Genomic DNA, 19,649 nt, shown 5'->3' on the forward strand with positions numbered 1-19,649 from the left:
AGTTTCTCTAAAAAAGTGGGTTTCAAGTGGTAGTCATGAACCCTTTGAGTGTTGAACATCAGAGATCCTGTATACCAAATATTTACATTATAATTAACAATAGTTGCAAAATCGCTGTTATGAAATTGCAACAAAATAACACGATGGTTGGTGTCACCACAACCTGAGGAACTGTATTAAAAGGTTGCAACATTTTGATATTTGAGAACCACTACTCTAGAGAATCCAGACTTACAATAACATTAACAAACATTAACTATTCAAGCATGAAGATAAATGAAGGACCCAACCCTGAAGGATCAATTCAGGCAGCAGAGAAGGTTTGCTGAGGAATCCTGTTGTTGCGGTAAACCTCCAACCTAAATATGCCCTGGCAATGAGAACACAACTCAGTTAATATGAATACATGCTGTGCACCTAGACTGAGCAGATCTACCGCTACTCTACCATCTTCCACATCTTATGAGATCCCTTGGAACTTGCGATTTCTCCAGGCCTTGTGCTTCTGCTCCACTTTTCTTTTTCCTCCTCCTCTGTGTCCTTTCCCATTTTCTCTTTCTCCTCCCTCTCCCCACCTTCCACTCCACCTTCCCTTTATCTGTCCAATCATCAGCTCTCCTTTATTTTACAAATTAAGGTGGGAAGCAGGTTTACAGGAAATCACATGAGTGCTGACTCATTCCTTGTCCTCAGCCTCTCACAGGAGAACGGAATTAATATCAAATATAATTAGCTCCAGGGCCATCCTCAACATCCTGTATTATGTAAGAGATACCTATATAGTTCCTGGTTTGAGAATGGTTTCTAACTTTTAATTACACGTTTGTTTGTTTGTTTATTGTGAGTGTACACACATGGCACAGGACTCCTGTGGGGATATCTGGGGACAACTAGTGGCAGTCCCTTTTCTCCTTTTCCCATCAAATCTGTCCCATATGTGTCCCATCAAAGTCAACTCACTGGAGCAAATGCCTCCTCCCAATGAGCGATCATGACAGACCCAGAATATTTTCTAATTGGAAAGTAATTATGCATGCTTAGCTGTGTGTTGTATCTAACTCATATTGTAAGCTGTGACATTTGAAAATGTATTTGGATGTGTGTTTTCTTGTGTGTCCATTCAATGAGATGCGTTAAGTGTGAGAGTATGAACATCATGCGTTATTTAAATAATGTGAACAACATTATTCACTGAAATTAGTACTGTAAGAGATCAACTGGTAAACTAAAATGCAAGTAACTAAGTTACTGTATATATTTATTTTATACAATATATACATTAATTTATATAATATTGTAACATTTATAAATTAATGTATTCATGTATTAATTTATATATAAATTATGTATTAATTTATATATAAGTTAAATTTGTATTACTATGACTATATATTTATATATTAATATATTTTAAATTATTTTAATATATTTTTTCCTTGTATGCATAAGCAAAATGCTAAGATACAGATGCATATATTTCTGTAGAAAACAAAGTATTTTTGCTGCTCTGATTAAGAGCAAACTTCATTGATCAATAAAGAGGAAAAGAGAGGTTGATGGAGAGGATGCTGCAATTTCTAACATCTTATGAAGTAATCATTCTACCAGGCTCTTTGCATCCATTGATTAATGTTAATATTCATATAAACACCAAGTAAGCATCCACACACTCCCCATTTTGAGGCTGGCTTATGGTGAAGAGTTTGAGCAAAGTGTCAGATTTCCTAGGCTCCTGCAGCCCAAGAACTAATCATGATGTTTTCAATGATGAACATGTAACACAGAAATTCAGTGAGTGTTGTATATAAGCATAACTGTGATTATACAGTTTAAGAAGCATGAAGTTGTTCCTCTATGTGCATTAAGATACATATACAATTTATATAAATAACATCTCTTTTGTATATAATATAGTATAGCATAATATGTTTTACTTGCTATTTGCCACATTTTGGATCTGAACATCATACAGAGACTATGATTCTTTGCCTATTGTAAATAATTTAACCTGTAGAAAATTAAACACTGCAGAAGACGGTTGTCATGTTTATGGTTGGAGTAAAATGTGTTTCACAGGCTCATATGTCATAAGACTACTTAGTTTCCATCTAGTATTGTCTTATACAAGGAGCTTTACATTGCTTTATACATTTGGGGGGGGGGTGCGAGTAACTGCCTCAGTGAAGTAGGCATTTGAGCATTAGACTCCCCAAGCTCTGCCACATGCTTGTGGCCCCATGCCTTCTATCTATCACCTGAGCCAGTATAAACCTTCTCTTCCTTGAGTTGTTCATGTACTTTCAATATCTCCCTCCAATCCACTGAAGACTTGTGCCACAGTTGTTCTGTGCTATCTGTATAAAGATGAGACGAGGAAGCCAAGAAGAATCCCCACAAATTAAAACTTTTCAAGTTTCTAACACTGTGTAATGTGCCCAAGCTCTTTGCTCTCTAAACATAATCCAGATGATTCTCTCAAAAATACAGGGTTAAAGGAAAGGCCATGCAGAGACTGTCCCACCTAGGGATTCATCCCATCTGTGGACATCAAACCTAGACATTACAGCTGATGCCAAGAAGAGCTTGCTGACAGGAGCCTGGTATAGCTGTCCCCCGAGAGGCTCTGCCAGAGCCTAACCAATACAGATGTAGATGTGGATGCTCACAGCCAAACATCGGACTGAGCATAGGGATCACAACAGAGGAGTTAGGAGAAAGACTGGAGGAGTTGAAGGGGTCTGAAACCCCATAGGAAGAACAACAATGTCAACCAACCAGACTCCCCCAGAGTTCCCAGGGTCTAAACCACCAAATAAAGAGTACACCCCTGGCTTCAGCTGCATATGTCGCAGAGGATTGTGTTCTCTGTCATAAATGGGAGGGGAGGCCCTTGGTCCTATGGAGGTTTGATGCCCCAGTATAGGGGAACATTAAGATGGTGTAGCAGGAGTTAGAGTGGGGCAGGAAGATGGGATAGGGGGATTGAAGAGGGAAAACTGAGACGGGAGATAACATTTGAAATGTAAATAATAAAATAACCAATAAATTTTCTGATGAGCTGCCAAACTGGTTTCCGGAGTGGTTGAATTAAGTTGCAATCCCACCAGCAATGGAGAAGTGTTCCTCTTTCTCCACATCTTCACCAGCATCTTCTGTCAATTGGGTTGTTGATCTTAGCCATTCTGACTGATGTAAGGTGTAATCTCAGGGTTGTTTTGATTTTCATTCCCCTGATGACTAAGGATGTTGAACATATCCTTAGGTGCTTCTATCAATCCTGGGCATATACTCAGAAGATCCTGCAACATGTAATAAGGACAAATGTTCCACTTTATTTATTATAATAACCATATTTATAATAGCCAGAAGATGGAAAGAACCCAGATGTCCCTCAACAGAGGAATGGATATAGAAAATGTGCTACATTTTCACAATGGGATACTACTACTAAGCTTTTAAAAACAATGCATTCACGAAATAGGCAATTCTTAGGCAAATTGATGGAACTAGAAAATATCATCCTGAGGGAGGTAACCCAGTTGCAAAAGAACACACATGGTATGCACTCATTGATACATGGATACTATTCCAGAAGCTCAGAATATCCAAGATACTATTCACAGACCACATGAAACTCAAGAAGAAGGAACACCAAAGTGTGGATACCTCAGTCTTTCTTAGAAGGGGGAACAAATCACCCATGGGAGGAGATACAGAGATAAAATATGGAGCAGAGACTGAAGGAAAGACCATCCAGAGACTGCCCCACCTGGGGATCCATCCTATCAGTCACCAAACCCAGACACTATTGTGAATGCCTACAAGTGCTTGCTGACAGGAGTCTGATACTGCTCTCTCTTAAGAGGCTCTGCCAGTGCCTGACAAATACAGAGGTGGATGCTCTCAAACAACCATTGATTGAATACCAAGTCCCTAATGGAGGAGATTGAGAAAGGACCAAAGGAGCTGAAGGGGTTTGCAGCCCCATAGGAAGAACAACAATACAAACCAACCAGTAAACCCAGAGATCTTGGGTTCAGATCTTTGCTACTCATGTAAAAATCCAGGCATGGAACTCCATGCCTTCAGCCCCAGCACTGAGGAGACAGAGACAGACAGAGAGAGAGCGACAAAAAGGGACTGTATTTCTATGTCTTTTTATCCACATTTTTCAATTTTGAAATTTTCTGAGCCATATAAAGCTCTTTAAATTACTTTTCTATGTGGCCTTTATTGTGGAGGTCCCAGTCATGAACCCTTAACGTGGTCAGAGAAAAAAAAATTACTTATTCTCTCCTGCATACATACACATAACAAATTATGCATGTGTGTGTGCACATGCACAGACATATATGAAGGCGAAGATAGCTGATATATAAACATATGAGTGATATTATTTGTAGATTTAAATGAGATATCTACACAATATTGAGATGCAGAGTACATAAGATGAGGAACAAGTGGATCCACAGAGCTGATAAGAAAGAAAAACCAAGCTGCCCCATTGGGCAGGAGTACCATCAAAAGATAGGACAGTTTGATTTCTTTAAAGATATCTTCCATACCTTAAAGCCACACATTAAGTGATTTCACAATTGAGTTAGACACCTCAAGATGAGAATAGTTTCCAAACCCCTCTAAAATACTAGAGAATTGTCACTTTTGGCCACTGTCATATGAAAGTCCCAGAAGCATGAATCTCTCACTAATCAATAGAAAATCTTTATGTTACTCACACCAAACCTTGTATCTGTTTTTACTCTGTTTTGTCTCCTCCATACAGCAAAACATTCAAGTCACACCAATAAGACTATAGAGAGTGGCCTGCTTAGAGGAAAGCTTGAAAATGTAGCTTCACACAGATACCCTGGGGAGACTCTGCCACCCTCTCATTCAAGCTGAACAGCTTCCATTTATTTACATAGATATTGAAGTGCTATAGCGTATTTTATATGAAAAAAAAAACTGACTCTAAAATTAGTCCGAACACAGCTGTGCTTGTAGACAGTGAGTGGAAGTAGATTAATCAGATACGGTCAACACTATTGATTTTAGTGCTTTGGTTTTCGGAGATTACAGCAATGATTTTCAAATTGCCAAGGCAGACTGCATCACACCCTGGAGACAGTCATATATGTTGCCTAAAATAAGACTGGCTGATGCTGGGGCAGACAGTTGGTGTGCCTGGATTTAGCTTCCCAGCTTCCTTTGTGTGCAGTCTTCTGGCTTTGTTCCTGATTGTGGTTACCTCACTAGCTACCTTCTTTCTTTAGACTTCAAATATGGCTTCTTTCCCATGATGCCATCTTTCTATAAAATACAACCCTATGAACTTCCAGATAATCTTATGTATGTGTCTTCCTGTTTGTCTTTTTCTCTATTTCTCTCTGTCTCACTCTGTTCCTCCTTCCCTCCCCGCCCCCCCTTTCCTATTTCTCTGTGTATGTATGGTTGTGTGCATGTGTCTATAATATCACCATGTGGGTGCAGGGATGAGAGTACAACCTGTAGGTTCTCTTTTCTTTCTTCCCTGCACGAGTTCCAGGAATTGACTTAGATCATCAGGCTTGGCTGGAAGCACCTGCACCCAGCAAACCACGTCATCCATCCATCCACACATAACTTGTAGATTTTATAGTAAGTCATATTGTAGTTAGGCAGTACATATAAACAATATAATAGCAAAGAGTAGAAGAAAGAAAAAAAATTCCCAGCTCACCCAGGAACGGAATTTCCTTTTCTTAGGAGGCTTCTTTCAGATCTCACAACTACGGTGCGGCTGAGTCCATATTCTGGCAGGTTATCGTGCACGGGACCTGTTCTCTTTTCACATATACTTTGCTATGAGCCATATAACATTGTGGCTGTTCTGTGAAAACACGTGATGATTTTCATTTCACTATATAGCAAAATAATGTATTGTCTGAATGCTCTATGACCCATTTACCAACCTATGACTTAGAATTTGTTAATCCTGTGCCTTTACAAATAATTTTAAAATGCGTAACTGTACCCCTTTATGCAGGTGCATCCTTAGAATTTGTCCTTTAAAGTGGAATTAACTGTCAAAGTGTTTCTATGATGGTTTTATATTTTTGTAGCCACAGGAAAAAAAGCAAAACTGTTCAGTTTCTATGCTCGCATCAACACAGTATGCTTCAAACACCTTAGATTTTAGGAATCTTTAAATATTATCCTATTTTATTAACTTTCACCTATAATGAAGGATTACTTAAGTATTTTTGTGCATGGTTACAGGTATTTTTTTTTTTTTTTTGTATAGCTCTGAGCTAAATCTTTTGCCTTTTTAAAGTCTTCTATTATTTGCTATTGTTGGTGTTTCTTTATTAAAACGTGGTTTATGTTTGTTTGAAAAACACAGAGACATATGCATGTGGAGATCAGAGGACATGTGAGGGTGCTGCGTATTTCTTTTCACTATGTGGGTCCTGAACCCTGAAATCTGGGTGCTCATGGCAGGCTGCTGTTACTTCTCAAAATAACCTGTCTGATGTCAAACAGATTAAGGGGCTGTAGATCCACATATCAGTATCTGACGATTATTGGAATTTGTGTTTTTTAATCTCATGGCCTTACTGAATTCTTAGGATATTAATAAATATTTTACTTTTTTCTTTCCTAGGTTGAACCAAAATGACAGTGGAATCCTATTGAACAATCACTTTAAACAATTTTGAATGAATTTAGCCAAGTGCAATCAATTATTATTATTGTAAATATATTATATAATGTTGACAGTAAAGACTAAATATTTAATATCCTAGGGGAAAATAAAATATCAATTATAAATATCTGAGTCTGAATATTATAGAAGTTGCATAATAACTACTACATAACTAAACATAATTCTGAAAGATAATTAGATATATGAGCAAGGATGGGAATCCCACATAGATTATAATCATAAACCTCAAGACTTGTTAATTCTGATGGATTGTATTTTACTGTGCATAGGAGAATATCAGGTAATGTGCATTTGGTGATTTGCCCGAGCACAAGTACTGCCCATATTGGAAGTCAGCAACAGATTGCATCATTCTATACCACTCTACCCTCCCTGTCCTCTTCCCACCACTGAAAAAACGTACAAGTCATATGCAGTCAGGATAAATGTTATCAGCACACTGCACCTAATTCTAGCCATAGTTAGATATTCTTAGATGTTGCTCATATTGGATCTAGAATATTAGGAGTCAGTTGTTGATCTGGAAAGCTGAAAACTTAAGATGAACACAAACCGTAGCATTAGTTTATCAGTGTTATTTAACAGAATTGTCAAGCAGAGGTGCCCAACCAGCAGCCCCAGGGCTGCACAAGGCTGAGTGTAGCTATGAATGCAGCTTTACACAGAATCACAAATTTACTAGAAACCTTGTGTGCTTTTTTGATTTTTTTTTTTTTTTTGGTAACTCAATTGTGTGATTCTTGATGGTGAGTTCTCCAGATGAACAATGTCAAAGTCATATTGAAGTCAAAAGGTTGGATGCATCTAAAAGGAGAATACAAAGATGCTTAATGACACTTGAAAGATGGTCACCGGTCACTGTAATCGATGATTTTAATGTCCTCCCAATTTTCCCAAATAGCTCCTCATTGAGTCTGCTACCAATAAACAGGAATAACGCAAGTGTACAATGTATAGTTAGAGTACTCTTGGGGCCTTTAGGTTTTTGTTTTGTTTTGTTTTGATAGTTTAAATTCCAGACCACCTAAGAATGGCAAATCTTCAGCAAGTAATACTTTGAGATTAGTAATTACCTTATTCAATGCTGTAGAACTAGAATCTTCAGCTGGCAAAATGTAGTTAGTATGAGTGGTTCTAATTTTTAATTTTATAATGCTCATATTAATTCCTTGAAAATATCATACAACACATTTTGAACATATTCATACCCTCCTCAACTCTTCCCAGATACACCCAACTTCCAGTCCTCTCAACTTCAATTTCTTTTACATTTGTTCTTAATTCATTTGCATCCCATTGAGTTCAATTTGTGCTGTCCAAATACTCTTGGTACAGGGCCTGACATTGAATGCAGGACCACCAGGAGATCACCCACTTAAAGAAAACTGATTCTCCCTTCCTTGGAATTTTTGAACTGCCAAATGCAGCTTAGTACGTAGTGATATTCAGCTCTATATGACTACAGAGTCCAAGATTATCGACCCAAGAATACCACATGACAACACTTAGCCATCATGGTGGCAACTCTGAAAGTTTCCCTTTTCTTTGTTTGCTCTTATTCCCTGAGTGATATGGAGTAAAATGTGACTGCTTGTTTTTGGCCTGTGATCCCACACTGCTCATCTCTAGCCGTCATTCTTAATTCCATGACTAAATGAGACCTTCTCTTCTTGCAATTTATAGTGTTTTGAAACAAGAACATGAGAAAGTGATGTGTTCAGCAATGTGTTCTGCACCATCCTAACTGACAGGCTGGAGATGTAGCTCAGTGGTAGAGGACTTGCCTAACATGCAAGGCCTCTGAGTTTCATCCAACACCTCAAATGTAATAACAAACAAAGGCAACAGTGTCTCAAAACTGAAGATTAGACCTTGTGTAGCAGAGCTGTAGGCTTAGCATATGAAAGACCAGCTGGAAAAAAATTTAGGATGAATCCTTTTGAAGACAGATATTTTAATTACATTATTTACTTTTACTTTTTAAAATTAGCTTCCTGTGTAAACATCAAAGAAATACATAAATATAAATGACTCTATTTATTGTTGGTTGCATGTACATATTTCGAGGAATATCCACTAAATGTTAGATCTTCAAGATAGGGATTCCTCTGTTGCACCACTGTGGATATATTCTTGTGCTGGTAATTATTGTCGTGGGCATCAGAGGTAGGTAAGACAATCCAATGATTTTCTTTCTTGGCACCGTACATAACAACCTTCAGTACCACAAAAGCTAGTCTTTGGAGAGGGGTCTTCTGGGTCATATAAAACTCAATTCTTTCAAGTCTTCTATTTGTAGTTGTATGACAAGACTGTTCTTGGGGAGACACAACACACAATTTACTCACCCCAGATACAGAATCCACAACATACCAATGTATGGATACCACCGAAGCCCAGCTTGCAGAACAAATAAGTTTTGTGGGAGTTACTTATAGGAATAGGGTAAGCTATTACTGACAGGAGCATAAATGACTAAAAGACAGCTGTATCACCAAAGCCTACCCCAGCATCCCCAGCATAGGGCACACTTCACAAAAACTGGACACCTGGAAAACAAGCAGCACAAGAGGTTGGCGAAAGTTCTTCCCAAGTGAGTCAGTTAGTCTAAAGGCACTTCAGCTGATTCCTGCCTGGTGAATCCAGCCAATTTCAGGGACTTTTGTAAGTTGCTTACTCTCGGCCTTAGAATGCTTCTCTGCAGGGTAGAATGTCTCAGAGGAAACTGCTACACAACAGAAGCACATAGTATGAAGAAAGATTTTTTTGAAAATACTGTTGTTGCATTTTTTCATCTATTGTGTGCTTGGTGTGGCGGTGCCCACATACTACGGCATGTAGATGAAGATCAGTCCTTGCCTTCCATCATGAGGAACCTGGGATCAACCAGATTTTCAATCATAATGGCAGCATTTGTAAAGAGTGAGTCATCCTGCCATAAGGACACCTTATTAACTTTTTGAGACAATAGCTAATGTGAGTTTGAATCTGTTCTGTAGCCAAAGAGCTCTTTGGATTCCTGATCTGCCAGCACCTTCCTTCCCAGTGCTGATAATACTGGCATGTACCACCACAATAGCTTTTGAAGGTGAATATTGAAAAATCAATAATAAAGACATATTCATTACTGTAAAATTTATGCTCACAAAAAATTTCTGACTCCCTCTAAAATCCTCCCAGGGCAATTTCTTCATGATCACTTTTCCAGAATCTGTCACTGCAGGCAAGAAAATGCTGCTTCCTGGCTCAAACACATAAAATAAAGTTACACTGATTGCAGAAGGCATTGTATCACTGTTGGGGATTTTTTTGTACCTAAATGAAAAATTCAACACACCTCTCTAAGTGGAACTCAGATCAAATAAAGCAGACTGGACTAGGCTGAGCAGAAAACTACAAGAAAAGACAGAGCGCAGAAAATCAAAATAGAAGTGCTAACTTGTCCATAAAATGCCTCCAGAACAACAATGGAGCTTCTCTGATTCATGTGAAGCCAAAAGAATATGAGCATGAACTGAAGATTGTCCTGGGAAGATGCTTCACTGGGAAGGAGCACAGCTGAGCAAATTCACAGGCCTGAATTCAGATCTCATCACAATTTAAAAAATGCTTGTAACTCTAGTGTGTTTTGTTAGGAGACAGAGCAGCCCAAAACAGAAGAATCTCTGGGACTAGCTGGCCATCAGCCTGATTACAATTTCAGTGAGAAGTCCTGTATCAGAAAAATATAAAATATAATTTATATATTAAGTGTATATATAGTATATACACATACACACATGCATGCATAAACATATATAAATGTGCTTATGTATGTATATGTACATATATGTATCTTAGGTAATGTTTCCATATATACTGTAATACGCTTCTCAATATATATTCGAATACATTTCCAAATACATATTCCAATATATATTTCCAATTCTATATTTCCATTTCTACTACCTAACTTAAAGTTCAAAACATTTTATAAGAACGAAAAATATTTGACAAAAAATAAAATGTTACAAAGTTTTCTCCAGCTATTTTTCTTCCTCTAGAAAATAATTAGAATACGATATGTTATTCAGGCAAAGTTTAATTTTTATATGACTTTGAGAATTTGATTCTCCTAAAAGGTTTTACAAAAGTACATACATTGTAGAAGAAAGGTTAGTGGCATCTTAAGTAGGATCCAAGGTTCATCAAAAGATTTAAATCATGAAAAAGAACATAGGAGAATATAGGGTTTTCTCTGAGAACAAGCTAGATTTTTGTCTTATTGACCGGTCCTTAAATGCATTACTTGAAGTGTCTGCAAGTTTAAGGTTAACTTGTAGCAAAGTTTAACCACCCAAACTGCAATTATCTTTTGCCTGGTAGAAAGCAACACCTCAAATATTGCAATTCATTATTCTAGAACTTTAAATCACTTCACATCATATTAACTTGTCTTTTCCTAACATTCCTTTATTAAATTACCCATGAATACCAGGTGCTTTAAATTTTCCTTTGAGCTGGCATCAGCATAATACAGTTTACTTCATTAAGTTCACATGTTCATTTTATATTGTCTTGAGCGTCATGATTTTATGCCTTTCGAAATGAGTCAATTACAAGGTATTGTCTGGCATTTTTGGATTTGATGGAAGCTTGAAAGTAGTCCTCACAGTCAACATAGCCTCTGAGGAGTAATTTGTGCTGACCTGTCTTAACAAAGGCTGATAGACCTACTCAATATCCAGTGTATTCAAAGATTTTATCTTCATTTTGTGCATGTGTGTGTGTGTGTGTGTGTGTGTGTGTGTGTATGCTTATGTGTATATTCCATCTCTGTGCAGGTGACTGTAGAGGCCAGAAGAGGTCACTAGATCTCCCAGAGCTGGAGTTAAAAGAGATTTTGGGGGGCCTAATTGAGGCACTAGGTCTATACCTATGTCATCTGGAAAAGACAGGAAGCACACATGACCATTGAACCACCTCTCCAGCCTCATGAACGGGTTTTCTTTTCCCTAACAACAGGGTACGGTATGTTGTTCTGATTACTAAAATACTTGCATTGGTTAAGTAGACATTTCTATCAAGAAACAAACAAATAAAAAAATCAAGTTATCCATCAGCATATTTTTTAGATGGGAAAAGAGGACTAAGTGAGGAAGTGAAAGTTTTTAATGACATCATGTCCCTAGGGAAAAATCAAAGATGTAGGTTTACCAAATAAAATAAGCATATCATTAAGTTCACATCATTAGAATTCTTTCTAGAAATGTCACTTAATATTTGGGAACCTTGACTGGAAGAAGCCTGAATTCTTCCCAACTCTCAGTGGGAGAACTTATGCACAAAAACCCACAGTTAGGCACTAAGGAGATGGTTCAGTGGTTAGGGAAAGCATGTGTAGCACAAGATTTAGACTTGAGTTTGCATCCCAAAGGCCCAGTGGAAAGCTAGTGACAGCAGGTTATGATTTTCATCTCAACATCCATAAAGGCCAATAGGAGATAGAAGAAGAAGAATACCTAGAAATTCCTATGTGGCAGGAAACAAGAAAATCTTTATTCAAACAAGGTGGAAGGCGAACACTGACACCTGGGATTGTTCTCTGACCTCTGTACATGCACTGTGGATCATGTGAACACTATCTCCAACACACACACACACACACACACACACACACACACACACACACACACAACCACAGACACTTCACAGAGATGATACTTAGAAGTGTTTCCCTACAGTGACCTTTAGTAATGAACACAATGGTTTTAAGTTGTTAAGTACCACATCACTAATTTATGTTGCAAATCATAAACCTGTTTTCTTAATAATTTTAAAGGTTCATTTTTTAAATTGGTAACTCAAGGTGAGGCTCTTTTTCCTCAATAACTTCTGGGCTTCTCTTAATCTTTAGTTTGCATAGATCATATTATTGGTGTATTGTAAGCTACTGCTAGAATGAGCTTTTTTTCTTCAGGGAGAGTGTAAATGAATGACTAATTAAGGAAAAAAAGATAAATACCAGGATAAATGAATCAAATACCAACAATGGGTTCTAATTTCATCCCAGAAGAGGACAAACATTTCTTAATTTTAGACCTCATTGTATAAACATATGCACGTGCATGCATGTGTGTGTATACATATATGTAATTATTTTATATTCCTTTTGGTCAGACATTTCTCTCTTTTCTTTTGGTTCATCTAATCTTGTATCCTTCTAACTGATGCAAAAACACAGTATTAGCACCTAATATCCCTTATTCTTGAAATGCCAAGGAATCTTGGACTCTCTTTGATCGGGAGCACCCAGGTACCAGCCATGCTCTCTCAATAGAAAAACAGATTCAGGAATGATTAGTTTCCCTAAACTGAGCTCATATTCTTTTTACAAACATCCATCTCTCTTGTGCCTCCAAATCATTAATTTTTGCAGAATACTAACAGTTATGAATTACTTACAATCATAAGATAGTTTCTTAGGTCTGTGTAAATACAGTAAAGAGAAATAATCCTTGAGTATAAGTATGTTTATTGTAAAACTGAGTTTAATTTTTCACTTATTCTTTTTAAAACTTTACGTATATATTTTCATTTCCCACCACTAACAATTCTCTACATGAGCTAATTGACCAAGACTCACTAGTTCCAACCTTGCATACTTTTCATGTAAGAGGTAGTACTAGTAAGAATTCAGTACCATATAACTTCTCCATGAAGGAAGATCATATCTGTTATTTGACCATGTTTGTACCTGGTATGATTAAAAGCAGGTATTGATTAAGCAGTGTGATTTGTCCAAACAGTATATAGACACAGGAAAAATAAGTGAGAATCTTATTAGCTCAATTCCCTTTGGCTGCAGAGGGCAACATAAGACACAACAGAATAATGCAGAAACAGCAGTTGCTCCAGACAGCCCTTCATTATGGCTCAAGCCTGTGCCTTCTCAGATTGACGTTACCTGCGTTTTCCTTGAGATTTTGAGCAACACTTGATTTGTATCAGCCCTTGCTCATAGACAGTGGCATTGCAAGCACACTCTGCCAGAAATATAAACAAACATGTTAGAATCATCCACAACATCAGAATAATTCATAAATTATGTGTGTTTCACTGGCAGTAATTTACCAAATAGTCTCATCATGATAGCTAGACTTTGACAAACATGACTTCTTTTAGTCCAATCAGAAGCTAAATATTAACTCTCAGTTATTAAATATTAACATACATATCACATGATAGTACATGCACTTTTGTATTACATGGTTATGAACACACACACATGATGAATGTCTCCCATAGGCAGTGGGTGGTGCTGTTTTGTGGATGTTTGAAGCCTTTAGGCTGTAAACTCTTACGGGAGGGAAAAATGTGAGCAGGGATAAACAATGAGGTTTTATAATCTGGCGCCATTTCTGATTTCTGTCTACACTTGCTATATGTAGAAGAAATGCGATCATTCTACCTTACCAACTTTACTTTAGTTGTTATTCCCATACACAATAATGGTCTCTATCCCTCTAGAACTATAAAGTAGAATAAACCATTTCTACTCAAAGTGGATATTGTTTTATTCTGCCTTAACAACTGAAAAATAAATCCTAGTCAATCTACTTATATGTATAGTTTCAAAAATATATGTGTATATACATACACACACATGTAATAAATTGGCTACAGAAGGAGTTAGAGGGTACAGCAGAGTTCAAGGTGTTCAAAGACGCCTCACTGGAGGTAAAGGCAGAGAGCTCACCATGACGCAAGGAGAGTCACTGCAGTGCTTAAATGTTCGTGAACCCAGAAGAGAGCCCCTGGGGTATGCAGAACCATGTGTGACATGCAGGGTCTTGCACTGAGCCAAGACAGTTTTGAGTCAAGCTGCAGGGAACAAGGTGCAAAACCAGACCTGGATGGACATATGGAAACAGCAATCTCAAGCAAGCTTTACTAGCAATAGGCTCTGAGTAGAATTAACACCTGAAATGCTGAAATTTTTTGGTTTGGTTTAGTTTGGTTTGGTTTGGTTTGGTTTGGTTTGGTTTGGTTTGGTTTGGTTTGGTTTGGTTTGGTTTGGCTTGTCAATTCCTTGACATCCATGGGTAGTCAGATCACAAGTTGATGGGAACCACTGTCATCACATTGCTAAGGGTCTTTCTTTGTGTGGGATCTAGGTGAGGTTATTGGATGCTTTCTTGATGTGGTTTGTTCTACAGGTTTGGGGGATTCTACTTTTTAAAATACAACTTAATGCACCCCGTGTTCTGGAGGTCACACTCTATACTAGAAAGTTTCTCCAATGGCCCTCTTTACTTTAGGTATACATTATGATTCTGAGCCTCCAGGCTGGTGCAAGACAGGTAAGAGTATTTAAATACGAAACAAGATACAGACATATCAAGATTCAGGCATGTGTAATGAAGAAAAAAAAGAAAACAACTTTTACTTGTGAAACAGTCACACAAAGCAAGACAGCCTGATCTCTACAAGAAGGCATGATCAATTCTAGTCAGCATGGCTGATGTTGTACACTCAGATCATACAGACACACACACACACACACACACACACACGAGATAAATCTTTGAGAACAGAAGCTTAAATATATTAAACATTTAATATTAAATATTAAATATTTAAACAGAAGTTTAAATATAGCTGAACTTTCTTATGTATGTCTGTACATGACAGACATTCTTCTCAATTGCATGGCTTTTGTCAAAATTCCTAGATTATGTAGTCCTCATCTGTATATTATTTTGGCATTTTTTTTCTACCTCTGGAATGTGTCTGCTCACTCAGCCAAGACTGTGTATTTAAGGCATCTGAAGCTTGCTTGTGAGCTCACTAAACACATTGCATGGGGGGCTGAGTACACAGCAGCTATGTGCAAGTTGGTATAAATTACTCTGAAGAAGACCATTTCCATCCATCAGGAGGTGGGGTATCTTTCTCATCTTATTCTTTTTGTACCAAGCAGAGATATCTGCAGTGATTTAGAGCCTGCTCTAAATGTCTGGCTTTAAATTTATCATTTGCTTTTCAGTTCTGCTCCTTTTGATCAGGGGGAAAAAAAGAGAAATCACATTTGGAATACATTCTTTGTTCTGCATGAATAATTAAAGTTTTCCAGCATAGTCATTCTCATGAAGGCTTTGTCAACTCAATTAAAATATTAATTTGTGTGATTTTGCATTTGTAGACCTAGTGCTGATTTAATTTTCAGGTAGAGTCATAGATTCTTCCTTAGCGATGTTAGGCCAGAAATTTAATAACATTAGGAATTATAGAAGTTTTTGGAACAGGAAATGAGAAAGGCTCAGTTCAAAAGCATGTCCATTTGAGTCATCATTTTTGGAATCTTTATTTATTTCCTGCTCTTTCTCTTTGTTTCCATTACATTGGTCTTGAATTGAAGACCATGATTAATAAATCAAAAACAAACCACAGATTCTCCTTGGATTTTTATATGCTATCAGCCACAATTCAACAACATTGCTGTCGAAGACTTGATAGAACTGGCTTTAAGCATCTCAGTAAAATAAAGAAAAGTCACCGTGTGATAACCCTTTTTTTTTCAGTCAGTATCTGCAGATTGTTATTCCCCAAACACTCCTGCCAAGCCATAGCCACAGTGACCATCTAGACTTAAGACATGTCTCAGGGCCTTGTCACAGCCTTGCTTCTGTCTCTCCTGTGTTTGTCTCATGCTTTTTTCCCACATGGCTGCCTTCAATTCAGATTAAAATTTTGAACATAAACACTATTTCTTTTCTGATGCATTTTTGTTTGTTTGTTTTTTTAAGACAGGGTTTCTCTGTGTAGGCCTAGCTGTCCTCGAACTCACTTTGTAGACCAGGCTGGCCTCGAACTCAGAAACCCGCCTGCCTCTGCCTCCCAAGTACAGGGATTAAAGGCGAGCGCCACCACCGCCCGGCCTATTGCCCTTCTTTACCTACGAATTTAACCTCTGTGCCATAGCTCTGTTGTTTTCCTACATAACTCTTGCTCATGTTTTAATATACTGTTTATCTCTTTAATTACTAAGTTGATATCTACTTTCTGCCCTATAGTGCATCACAAAACAATATCTGTTTTAGCCAGAAATATACTCCCATAGCATAAGACTATTTTTGAATACAGCAGGCACCGGCCATTATTTGGTTTCAAAAATGCAATTTTACAATCTCTTGCTGAGTGACCACAATTACCATCTAAGGGACTCTGCCATGTAGTTTACAAAGGGAACTCTCTGTTTTCTGTAAGTACTTACTTCCCTACCTAGTGATAATGGGGTCTGGGATGGGAGAAATGGCTCAGTAGAAAGCACTTTGCTGAACAAGTGTGAAGAACTGACTTGGGATTCCAGCACTAATGGAAATAGCTAGGCATGACCATATGCTTGCTGATAACTCTAGCATTATGGGGAACAGAGACAGGAGCATTGCTATAACCAGCTAGCCACTAACCTAACTCCATATTTAGTGCTAAACACAACTACTCTGTACCCAATAAAGATGGAAAGTTTCATTTTCAATACCTGCAATTATGATGACCTAAAGCTCCTTGTAAGCTGTGAAGAATAATAAATATACTAATGAATAATCATCTAGGAATATTACATTCTCATCCAGAACACTGAATTATCTAATGGTGTACTATTTATAATTGATGTTAACCTTCAAGCATTGCATTTATGCTAACCCAAAATCATAAAAGTAGTAGTTATTCTTTGAACAAATTTTATATTTTATCCAAGACTAGAGTGCCTCAGATATTGAGTTAAAAATAAAATAATTTTAATATTCATTGGATTTTCTTAAATTACTTTGACTATCCAAACATTCAGAGCTAACTATATTATTTCTGCTTCCTTTTGAACTACCCTACAAGGGACAGTGAAGAGAGCTCAATCAATCAAGAGCAAACTTGCAAACTCAAGTTTAATTCCTTGCATCTATTGAAGAAAGCTGGACACAGTACCTGGCATCTGTAATCCTAGCACGGGGAAGTTAGGGATAGGACCATCCCTGGGATCTTATTGTGACAGTTTAGGTGAGTTGGCAAGCTGTAGGTTCAGTGAGAAATCCAGACTCAGAAAATAAATCAGATGCACTGTAGAAAAGGCCCAGTACTTAAGAGCGTTTATGTTTTCAGAGAACCCAGGTTTCTTTCCCAGCCTACCTGTCAGACACCTCACAGTGCCTGAAACTCCAGTGTATCTGATATATTTTTCTGGCCTTTATGAGTACCTGCCCTCACAAGCATAGACCTACACAGAGATGTACACAAATAAAATAAGATAAATCTTAAAAATTAAGTTGGAGAATAATTAAGGAAAATACCCTACATGAAACACTAGCCCATACATTTTACACACACACATACACACACGTTCACACACATGGTCACACTTATACACACATTCGTTGAATGCCACACACATTGGAAGATATGACTAATCGATTTTGCTGATAACCAAACCAGAGAATTTGAAAACAGTTGTAGCTGACCTTGACACTTTTGCCTGCAGATTTGTGCACTGAAAAATAATAGCAGCAGCTGTCGTAGACTAACTACTCTTCCAGGATATGAATCTCTGTAGATTTTATGCCCTGCAGCCATACATCACCTCTGAAACCAAACTAATCCTACTACTCTTACTCCTGTCAGCTCAATGAGTAGTTCATCTTCCTCCATAGCATTAAAGGAGAGAAATCTTCTGGATGGGCAGAAAACAATTTAAGCCCAGTGACACCTAAGAGAAGAAAAACAAATTGACTCTCAGCCATCCAGACTGCAGCCCAGAGATGAGGATGGACTGGAAATTAATACAGAGACTTGAGACCATCATTTATTTCATAAATATAAGTTTCAAATATGGTTTTCAGTAAGGGAAAACAGTCGTGCCAGATAAAGGATAAAGTCCAAACCCAAGTTTCATTTATTCTGCTCTGGTAGGAATGAGGCTGTAACTAAATAGCGACTATCTGCCAACTAGATCACTCAGGTGTCTTTAAAGTAAGACCAACATTATAGAATCCAAAATGCTGTGGTCATAAACACAAAAGAAGGTTGTGAAATAAAAACTTAGGGGTTCTGACATTGATATTTTTACATGTAGCTATATGAGTCAATGAATTAGAGAATTTTGAAGTCCCATTAGAGGCTACAAATGAATTAGAAGCTACAATCAATTACACTTTATATATATACACCCCATTAATTCAATACTATTATATAGAAAACCAAAATTCTGTAAAGCCTAGAGGGTAAAATCAGAGAGAATAAGGAACAACAACAGAAACATTAACTTCTTCTCATTTGTAGCCTCAGTTTACTCTGGAAGAAAGGCTGCCCTTCAGAATCATAAAGGAATTTGAAATTCTGTATTTACTAGTAGAAGTTATGACAAATGAGGCACGCTAGGAAAATGTGAAACAAATTATGACTGCACAATCTGATCTCCCAAGCCCATTCACCCCCACAGACACTCTACTTCACCCAGAAGCACTTTCATAGAACAGAGCTGCCTGAGAAGTCCAGAGCTTTAATGAAATAAGGATTCTTTGATTTCCGAGCCCCATTGATATTATAACATAAAATCGCCCTACCTCCTACTGTGCTGTCAGCTTTCTGGAGGAAGCCTGCTTCTCATACTTCAGAGACCCCTGAACCTCCTCACCAGTGATTTACTCTGGGAAAGAATGTGAAGAATTTATTCTCATTTTCTTCTTGAAGTAGTAGGAGGATTGAGAAAAAGAGGAGGGTCCAGAGGGAGCAAGAAAGACCTGAAAAAAACCTAGAGATTGTTTATTGTTCTTGTTCATATGCAAACAGAAACGTGGATGTCTCACTTTTCCTCGCTTCCCTTTCTATTGCATGACTGCAGACAAGCCTGCTCCTAGGTCTCAGCACTTTTAAGCTTTACTTTCTGCCCTAGAAAAATGGATCCTTGGTT

The 19,649-nt window shown here is 37.6% G+C and overlaps 1 long non-coding RNA gene across 1 annotated transcript; it reads right to left on the bottom strand.

Moving 5' to 3' along the window:
* Positions 1 to 3,261: 3,261 nt before the first annotated feature.
* Positions 3,262 to 19,387, bottom strand: Gm38836. The gene is made up of 3 exons (XR_869184.1): positions 19,303 to 19,387; positions 5,720 to 5,869; positions 3,262 to 3,299 (listed from the first exon to the last, which is right to left on the bottom strand). It is a non-coding gene; the product is annotated as a predicted gene, 38836 (long non-coding RNA).
* Between the last annotated feature and the right edge of the window lie 262 nt (positions 19,388 to 19,649).

The sequence above is a fragment of the Mus musculus genome, chromosome 6, assembly GCF_000001635.26.
Source record: "Mus musculus strain C57BL/6J chromosome 6, GRCm38.p6 C57BL/6J".
Classification (NCBI taxonomy): domain Eukaryota; kingdom Metazoa; phylum Chordata; class Mammalia; order Rodentia; family Muridae; genus Mus; species Mus musculus.